Genomic DNA, 10,846 nt, shown 5'->3' on the forward strand with positions numbered 1-10,846 from the left:
TTGTTGGTAATATCAACAGGTCGATTATCAACTGGCGCTGGTCGGTTGATTCTAGTCTCAATATTATCCAAATATTTGGAGCAGAATGTCAAAATCTCCTCGGATAAATAGCCCTTTACAATTGAGCATTCTGCTTGTACCCTGTTACGCACGTATTGCTTCAATCGATCGTCCTAAGTACTTTTTATATACATACGACATAACGCTTATTATATACATAACGAGACAAAATAAATGTATTAAAGGAATTTAAAAGCAAGCTAACCTTTCTATTGGATACATCCACCGATAATGTATCGGGCCACCAAGTTTTAGTTCATCAACGAGATGCACCGTAAGGTGAACCATGACAGTGAAGAAGGATGGAGAAAAAATCATTTCAATCTGACACAGAGTTTGCAAAACATGACTCTGAAGGCCATCAAGCTGCATAGGGTTTACAGCTTTCCCACAGAGTTCTTGAAAAAAATGAAGATAAATTGGCAATCACAGTCGACACCGGACTCGGCAATGCATTCTTCACCAAAATCAGAAGTACCTGTTTCATTAGAATGTCACAGTCATGACTTTTCAACCCATACAACTTGCGCTGTCGGATGTCAACACAACGAGCAATATTGCTCGAGTAACCATCTGGAAAGACCACGTTCTGTAGAGTCTTCAGGAATACATCCTTCTGTGTAACTAGTAATAATAGGATCCCAACTAGTGTTTCAAATCTGGCCAGTGCTTTTTAATTACATTATACTATTTTTATCTAAATTAAACTAAAATATATTAAAATTAAACCAATATATAGATTGTGTTTGTTTACAGGAACGGGATACTGAAACGAACATAGAGATATAAAATTGTGTTTGACAGATGAGACATGAACAGAGACATTATATTCAGAGATAATAAATTAGTATATTTTGTGTCTATTTTGACAGAAATGACACAGAAATACTAACAAGAGATACAACTTATTTTTTATTTTTTTATTATTTTTATTATTTTTTTGTTAAATTTTTTTATATATTTTTTATTATTATATTTTTTTCTCAAATTTTTTTAACGAAAAAAATGAGAATAAATTAAATTTTCATAATTTGTTCTACTTTATCACTAAATAGAATACCAAAAATATTAAATTCTGTATCTCTATCCTTTATATCTTATTCTCAGTGTCTTATCTTGTATGTCCTGTTCTAAAAAATAAACGCAGCCATAGTGATTGACGTACAGATAAACAAACATAGCAAATGACTTCAGTTTTCAAGAATGTTTGTTTCCTCGTTCACTACAAGATAAATGGTAAATTGCGGCAGAAAATTCTTGATGGTTTCTTGAACCACTGCTAATCGACGAAATAGTTGCAATTCTCATGGTGTACACATGATCCGTTGAAAACTAATGAGAATAGTGGCAGTTTGGTATCCAAACCGCTACAAATAACATTTTTTTAGGGTGGGAGGGGGGGGGGGAGGGAGTTTATTAAAATTTGGAGCAAAAAGAAAAACGACGCCATTCTTCACGTTTTTGCGCAAACTCTGTAGGGCAGAAAAGGCACCAATCACCATCCCTGAGATATCACACCACCGTGACTCTTCCCTTCGTCAGTTCCAGCCACTACGGCCTTGTCATCATTCTTCCTCGTCACTGGTATGTTCTCTCCGCCCGCCGTGTAGCTCCCTCGGCGCGAAAGGAAAATGGAAGGGGTCGTCCAAGTCTTCTAACTCCGTCGTGCACCTCCGTGTCGTTGTTGGCGTCCTTCCTATCCGTCCATCCTGGTGTTATCGTCAGTAGCCTTCCCCCTTATCCTATTGTGCGTTGCTCGATCGCTTTCTCTCCCTTTTCTTTGGTTCGTTCTTCTCCCATGTCCGAATTTAATTTGTTTGGTTGTTGATCGATTACTTTTGCTCCAATTTCATCCCTATGCCTTCTAAATTTTGGTTTGAACAACGTTGATTGATTAATTTTGCTCCAATTTTTCTTCTCCAATTTAACCTTTTGATTTAGTTTTGTCCCAATGTCTAAACCTCCCGAGTCTTGATATTTGAATCAGTAGTGTTTATTGCTTGTGGTCATCACTGAATAAAACTAATAAAGAGGAAGACCTCCTCCCTGAATCAAAGGTGGCCTGCAAAATATCAAATCTTAATGTGTATTTAAGAGAAAATATTCCTTAATTTACAAAAACTATAAAATTATGGTTACAGAAATATATTTTGATTATGCATTCTATCAAGGAAGTATTAAATAGCCAAAAAGAGTGCTGATAACAGATAAAAATAAAGCAAATCCAAATCAAAATCACAAAATTTAAATGCAACACAAGCTACACATGGCAGCATGCTATATATATATATATATATATATATACACACACACAAGAACATGGGCTCATAAAATAGATGGATAGACATGAAAGAGAGAAGAAAGGGAATTAAAAAAATTCAAAAAAGATTGACAAACAAAATAATACAAGGTAGTTGAAAGTTTAGAGAGAGAAAAAGGCGATATACTTCAATCTATGCAGATAAGAATATTTGAGTTATTGTGCAGTGTGAAAAAGGATGAAGACCAAGCTTAATTGATTACTGTTTTTGAGTTTTATTTAGCTTTTGATTATGCCCAAAGAGTGTATTTGTGTTTGTGTATAAGAGATTTATGAAATGGTTTTTCTGAGGAAAACTATCAAACAATTGGTATGCAACAAGACAAAATCTAAGCATAAGGGTGTTCGCGGTGCAGTTTGGTTTGGTTTTTGAGAGAAATATCATCCGATCTAATCGTCTAATTAAACTGCGGTTCGGTTTAGTTCGATTTTTTGCCGAGGCCATACAAACCAAACCAAACCAATTAAAATCGATTTGGTTTGGTTCGGTTATTTCAGTTTTTTTCACTCAATTTTAAAAAATACTACCATACTATTTTACAAAGTCTTATACATTGAAATCGACAAACACAAATACACAATTGCTAACAAAGTCTTGATCCAATCAAATCTACGAGGAGCTGGCACAACATGCAATGCAGTCAGAGATATGATACTTGTTGATTCATTCGGAAGAGGAACTAGCGGCAATCCGGTGTCATCCATATTCTCACTTGAACTGAGATCAAACTGCATAAACAAATACATTAAACAACAAAACCAGTTTACAAGCAATTTACAAAATCAAGATTTTGTTTACAAAATCAACCAATTTACAAAATCAAGATCCTGTTTACAAAATCAAGTAATTTACAAAATCATTAACCAACCAGCAACAATACCAATAATAAAGTAATTCAACAAAAGTAATTCAACAAAGGTAATTTAACAATAATACAATATCCCGTTTTCTAATACTTCAAATTTGCTTTCATTTTCTCATTATTCAAATTTATCTTACCATACTAATTTCAATCTAACCCTATCAAGATCTGGAACCTCCAACACTTAATAAATCATACTAAATCACTTCAAAACTCAAAAGTAATTCAGTAATTTAACAGAACGGCAAAACAAAACAAAACAGAAGCAGTTTTAGTAATTCAACAGAACAACCAGCAAGGCAGCAACAATGAAATAAACAAGTAAAAATCCAGCAGCAATCCATCAATGATTGTTGATTTATTGAACAAAAATTAGTTAAATTACTTAATTACACATCTGACTCGGAGGCTCAGCCTCCATATCTCAATTGAATCAGCGGGAAGAAGGCTGCTGGATGGTGCTGTGCTAGGTGGCTCAGTGGGAACTGGGGTCGGTGGCTGGTGCTGTTGCTGGGAAGAACGTTCCTGGGTTGGTGCTAGGTGGCGATGCTGGGCGCTCCTGGGAAGAACGATGCTGCTGGGTCGGTTCTTGTTGGTACGCTGCTGGGGAGAAGGCTTCGGTGCTGGTGGTTGGTGGGATTGCAACTCTGTGAGGGTGAGACTGAGAGCAGCAGAGAGTGATTGCGAAGGCAAGACTGAGAGAAGAGAGCGAGAGAAGCTAGGTTTCGAAATTGAGGGGGAGGGGGGGTTATGTGACTTAGGTCACGACTCGGGGGGGTGTTCGAGTTTGGGGTGTGGGAGGGTGGAGGGGGGTGTGGGGGTTGTTTTTTAGGGTTTTTTTCATAAATCGGTTCTGTTCGGTTCAGTTGGGATTTTCATGGTCAAAACCGAAAACCAAACCGAATCATAATAAAAACAGCAAAACTTGTTTTTTTTTTTTTGGTTTCTTTGATTATCAATTCGTCGGTTTAAGTTGATTCGGATCGGTTTTGAACACCCCTATTGATGAGCAGATATTTTATACACTTTTTAACATCATTTTCATATAGTTTTTAGTAGTTTTTATTTAGTTTTCATTAAGTTTTTATAGGTTTTAGTGTTAAATTCACATTTTTGGATTCTACTATGAATTTTTGTATTTTTTGACAATTTCAGGTATTTTCTGGCTGAAATTGAGGAGTGTAATAGCCCAGACCACCCGCTAGCACGATATTGTCCGCTTTGGCACACAAGGCCTCACAGTTTTGCCTTTGACGATAGGGATGCTAGCCGAAGCCCCCCACACTCACTCGTCAAAACGCGTCATGCTAGGGAGAGGTATCCACACCCTTATAAGGCATGCTTCGTTCCCCTCTCCAACCGATGTGGGCCTTACAATCCACCCCCCTAAGGGAGTCCAGCGCCCTCGCTGGCACATCGATCCGGGTTCTGGCTCTGATACCAAAACAGCCTTTCATATTTTATTCCAAACCAGAAACACAAAACCGAAATCAACCATCGGTTCATCTCATTTCAACCATGGCCCTAGGCCCCAAACTGTCCTACCATCAACCAATCACCACAATCCAACAGAGTCCCAGATGCAAACACAGATAGGAAGTTCAAGCACAAACAAATAGTTATTACAAGTAGAACAGTTAGCAATTAATCACATAGGCAAACCAAGTATAATATGCACACCCAACCAATGTCACACAAATGCATATGATGCATGCCTGTCCCTAGTGGCTGATGATATCATCTGTCGGTTACCAAGCCAACCCGACGTGTCCGGTAGCTAACCCGGACACAGTCTCTCTGTTGCGTATTATTATCATTAGAGGGTATCTGCGCCCTGTCGCCATTAGAGGGTATCTGCGCCCTGTCGCCATTAGAGGGTATCGGTGCCCTGTCACCCTTACAACCAGAGAGAAAACACAAGCATACTCGCATACAACATTCATCTCAGCCATCCGGCTTAAATTCACAATTCATTCGATTGCATACATGCATTTATACTCAACCATGGATCACCATCCATCTCAGCCATCTGGATCACGGTTCAATCTAGAACCAGCCAATTTATCAATAAATACAGCCCTTCGGCTTAAGTTCATAATTCATAATCAGCCATACGGCTCACAACTCATTCGGCAAGCAGCCATAGTTCAATAGCATACACGGCCATTCCGGCTCACAACAAAACAACACTTCCACCATTCAACATCATCAAATTCATAAAACCGGCATTTAAGCCATAAATCACTTTTCTCAAGCCATTTCACTTTGAAATCAAATTTCAACTCTTTTTAGCCTTGGCTTTAAAGATCTCATTTCTCAAATCATCTCAGGCTCATAAGCCAAATTTACTCAAAGTGAGTTCCCTTTTTAAAACAAAGCCACTCTCGGCATTCTCTTTCCAAAACTTCCAAAACCATGGAAAGTTAAAGATTCTTTTTGGGAACATTCAAAATCACCCATCCAACAATGGGATTTTATAACAAAAGTTTCTTGCCAGAGTCCCAAGTCTTTAGGGAAGGTCAACTTATATAAATTCCTTAAAATTCATTGAAACTTTTAAAATCATAGATTCTCGGTTCAAGTAAATAAAACTGAATTTATTATGAAACCGATCATACAAAATCACAAGTTCCAACCCGGTCCAAAAATCAACTCATTTGAAACGGAACCGGTTCATTTGAATCAAACCACTTTCAGGTTTCTTTTTGGAACCCATTTTTCTAACTCTTCCAAAATGCCTCAAACTTGATTACTCAATCAAAAGTCTAAATTCCTTTAAAATCACTAAAAGCTCCTTTTTATATTGAAATCAATATTAGAGCATAATTCTTTCCTTCAGTGATTCAAACTGTACAAATAGTTCGTTTCTAAATAAGCTGAACTCAACGCATAAAGTTCATTAAATAAATTAAGCTTGAAAACATAAATATTCTCTTAATAAATCAATTAATACAATTCCTCAAATCCAACCCTTTTTAAATAACTTTACAAACAAGAGTAGAATTTTGTAAAATTTTCGGCAGCACCTCCCCTAAAACTTGGACTTTTGCCACCCAGTTCGGGTCCCAACTAAACCGATTCTCATTCCTTTTTAACAGCCCAAAACCAGAAATCAATTCAAAAGCAAGCTAAATCCAACAGTCGCCTCAGTGGCATATCTCAAGGAAACTATTTCAGAAATCAACTCAATATCAATCAATTTAACTCATTTCCAAAGCTTTAAAGAATCAGTTTAGCAACAAATCATTTATCAAAACCAAATCAGTGAAAGCAAACCAGGCTGAATTTCAAAGAGTATTCTATCTTTCACATCATCAAAACAATTGACTCAATTCAAACCAATCCTCAACGGATTAAACTCAGATTTCAAATATTTAAAGAATCAGCTTCAAAACATTACATTTCACAAAGCCGCACAACAACTCAGCCAAACCAAAATCCATAAACATTCGAGTCAATCAAATAATACATAAGGCCGATACAATCACCAAATACACATTTTCTCACATCAGTATCCATATGTAATAATTCCAACATATAGAAATATAGTTTTTGGAAAGCGCCCCTACCTCAAAACGCAAATCCCATAATCCAAACGCCTCATAAGCCCTTTTCGCCTCAACTTGAAATCGAAGGCAGCTTCAAAGCACAACCCCACACATTTTCGCAGAAGCATAAACAGCTCTAAATTACAACGAGCAACCTCAGTTACTAAACTCTAAGAACATTAATACCATAAAGGCTTTAATACACGTACGGGACACTAACGTAGGGCTTTCGAAACATAATTTCTTACCGGAATAACAAAACGAAGCAGCTGCGATTTCAAACCGGCCCCGGCAACAGCTCCGGCGGCGGCCAGAAGCTCTGGTGGATCAATTATAAAAACCGCACAACATTAAAACCTTCTCGAAATCCAAAAAGGCAGAAACCTCAAATGAAACCCTTACCGACAAACTTTTTCCGGCGATGGCAGAAGTAGCCAGAAGCTCCGGCGGCGGTCTCGGAAGTTACAGAACCACTCCTGGCGGCCAGAACCCTTTTCTGACGGCGGCAGTTCCGACGGAGGCGGCACCGGCAACGCAAACGGCGGCCGGGCGCGGTGGCTGGACTCCCAGCACACCTTCAGATCTCTCTCGTCTGCTCTGCTCCCGAACTCTCTCTCTCTCTGGCTCTGCCATAGAGGACGGCGACTGACACTGCGGCAAGGTTGACGGCGGCGCAGCTCAGCAACGGCAGTGACAGCAGCATCGCCCTTCTCCTGCGCGTTCACGCACGCTCCTTCTTCCTCGCGTCGGGCTCCTGCATCGCACCCCTCACGTTCGCAGTTTTGGGTCCGGCGCGGTTCAATGGCGATCGACGGCGAGGTGCGGCGGCCAACTAGTGCCTCCTTCCTCGCGAGGCCTTCCCGTCAGTCTCTTCCCCTCTGATTGCAGCTCCGTTCTGGATCTCTCTTCCCTCGGTGTACAGCAGCGACGGCACAGCGTGGAGCACAACGGCACAGCGCGACGGCGGTGGTGAAGCCCGACGCGCTAGTACGGTTCTCCTCCCTCCCCTTGTCTTCTCCTCCTTCGGCCAACCGTGGTTTGTGGGTGTGTGTGTGTTGTGTTTCTTCCTCATTTGCAGTGTTACTGCTGCTGGGTGTTAGGGGAGGGTTTCTGGCGACTGTAGGGTTAGAGAGAATGGGTAACCAGATTAGGGTTTAGCTGGGGGGTAATTTGGTAATTTTGACAAAATTAGGGTAATAGGGTTAGTTTTGTAATTTCCAATAAAAATAGGGCCAATATAGTAATTAAAAATATATTTTAACCCAACAATAATAAAGCATAAAAATACTATTGGCTCATCAATTTACAAATTATTTTCAACAAAATGCCCAAATCCAATAATTAGAAATGATATAATTAAATCATTTATTTTTCAAAGCAGCAGTATTAATATTTAAAATGTTAATTATTTAATCCAAATCATATATAAACCCTTATTATTTTACAACTACCAACTTTATAATTTGAATATAGAAAATAATCCAATAATTGTGAAATTGGATAATAATCTCAATTTATTTCAAATTCAATAAATCAAAACTTGCTTTAATTTTCTTTAACAGAGGAATTTCTGAAATTAAAGCTGCAAAAACACTTAATTTGAAATTAGCTAATGATAGCCCTTTTTCAAAGGTTTTGGGTCTTACATTCTACCCACCTTATAAAAATTTTCGCCCTCGAAAATTGATACAAGACGAAAGAAATCTCATAACAGTTCACCCTTGAACACATTTAGGGAAGTAGCAAAAATATCTCATCATATAAACATATATACGATTTTCAAATACTTTGATAGTCATATGCATAAGGATGCAAAGGTAGAAGTGTGAGTGCAAAGCAAACGCTACAAGGTAGGCTCAATTGCAAAAGGTGACATGGGTCAAACATGTGATAGTAAGGTAAGGCATTGAAGGTTATAAAATAGGATGAGGTTACAACGACGTGCTCAGCATCCGTACAATAATCTCATCTCAACCTCAAAGCTTCAACCTTCCAACTCCATCGAGCACTTTACAAACCCCATATCCGATCATAAGCCTAACAATCGCAAACCCGTTCGCAAGGAACAAAACACCCACAACTCATACGTTGCACACCTGCCGCTCCCACTTCCGTATACGCATATCACGTCTTAAAGACTAACACATCGTGTTACTACGTCTACAAGTCGCACGTGATATCAAAACAATTCTCGAGTCTACTCAGAAGGATACAAGATTTAGAAATGAGAGATAAATGTCAACAATAATACTCATTGATTTGAGAGAGTGTATCCAATTCCAGATAAACAAGGATGCTCAAGCAGTGAAGTTTGCGAGCAATGAACCAATTGACAACTTCAAAGATAACCCTTGGATCAAAGAAGTCCAATAGGATCAATAAGAAGAAAACCAGCGCATCAGTTTGAAACAAACTCAAGCTGAGTCGAAGAAGTATAAGGTTTACAGAAGAGAATATTTCAAACCCAAGTCAAACTCACAAAACTCAAGAGCATACTAAAATACTTTCGAATACATTGTTCTTAAAAGAAACGAAAACTTGCAGAAAAATCACTTCGCAGTTTAAAAGAAAAGTTAAGCAACAAGCCTCCTTCAAGAGAAAAATAAAAGCATAAACGTGGTTTTGCTTTTAATACGTTTTCATGTTGAAGTAGATCATGTAGAGTTTTAAGAACAAAATGCACACAACTTTGGCTAAGAGCTAAAATATTTTCATCAAATATTTTAGAAAGATAATTAGATGCACAACTTAACCAAAAGCAGTTCATAAAAACTCGGAAGTAATCAAATGCTTGTTCAAAAATTCTAAAAATTCATATTCAAACAAGCGTGTATAACATTTATAGCATGGATGCAAGAGGAAGTTAAACTCTCTTTAGAAAAGAAATTCCGAGGTAGAAATTTTCTTACAATTTAGTAAAGAAAATAAGTGGTGCGTTACAAGCAAACCGGTTTCCACTAAACAAAGAACTTTCCAAAAACTTCATTTGAAATAGCGCATGCCAACTTTAAATTAACTTCGTCAAAATTGAACAATGGTTTCAAATCTCAATCAAGCAACAGAAAATAAATTCCGTTTAAAACTTCCTACAAGAGAATTCAAAACTTCTTTAAAAAGTTCAAAACAAGACTCCAAAAGTGTTCTTGAAATCACCATCTCAAAAGAACATTCAAGAAGTTTAAGATGTACTAAATAGGAGTCAAGCCATACTAGAAAGGATCTTAAATCAAAGTAGTTCAAACAAGATTCACTAGGCAAGAGTCATCAAACAAGCTTTCAATTGATCCAAAAGAATACAAAAGTCATAGAAAAAGATAACTCAATCATTAGTAATTTCTCAAGGATAATCCTTTGACTAAAAACTCTTGTAGAGATAATGAGTGAATAAGCGATGCACTAATTTTGAAATGAATCAAACTGACTCACATAAGGATGGGATTCACAAGAGAGGGCGAACCAAGATCAGTGGTAATGTTCACAAGACGTAAAAGATTAGCTAAAAATAGAATCACGTATGACATTCATAGAGGTGAAAAGCTTAAAAAGAGACTTTAGTCCGCTCATAAGAAGAAAACCATGAGTCCAACATTTTTAAAAGAATCACAATAGCATCAACAATGTAGTATGCTAAACCGAACTCAAGTTAAAAATAATTTAGGTAAAGTTTATCAACAAAAATCAACCAGAATAAAAGTGAAGAATCCCCTTTCTTTCCAGAATCTTGAAAAAATACCCCAAATACATAATCAATTGAAGATGTGCATTGAAACTATAGTAAAATTACTAGAAAGTCAAATTGTAATTTAAAGTAAATGCAGTTCCATAAACCAGAAAAGTACAGGTGAGGCATTAGAAATAAATAGTTGTTAAACTGTATAAGAAATCTTCAAAGTTCCACATATAGATAAGTGTATATCTAGTCAACAGCAATTTTTATAAAAATCTCGAAATTGGCTGTGATCACTGTCAAATAAGAGAAAAACTGAATCAACAATTTCTCAAAGAATAGACTCGGAATTCGGAGTTAAAAGCACAGCGCATTAAGACAAGTTCAA

The sequence above is a fragment of the Arachis hypogaea genome, chromosome 13 (genome assembly GCF_003086295.3).
Source record: "Arachis hypogaea cultivar Tifrunner chromosome 13, arahy.Tifrunner.gnm2.J5K5, whole genome shotgun sequence".
Taxonomy (NCBI): Eukaryota; Viridiplantae; Streptophyta; class Magnoliopsida; order Fabales; family Fabaceae; genus Arachis; species Arachis hypogaea.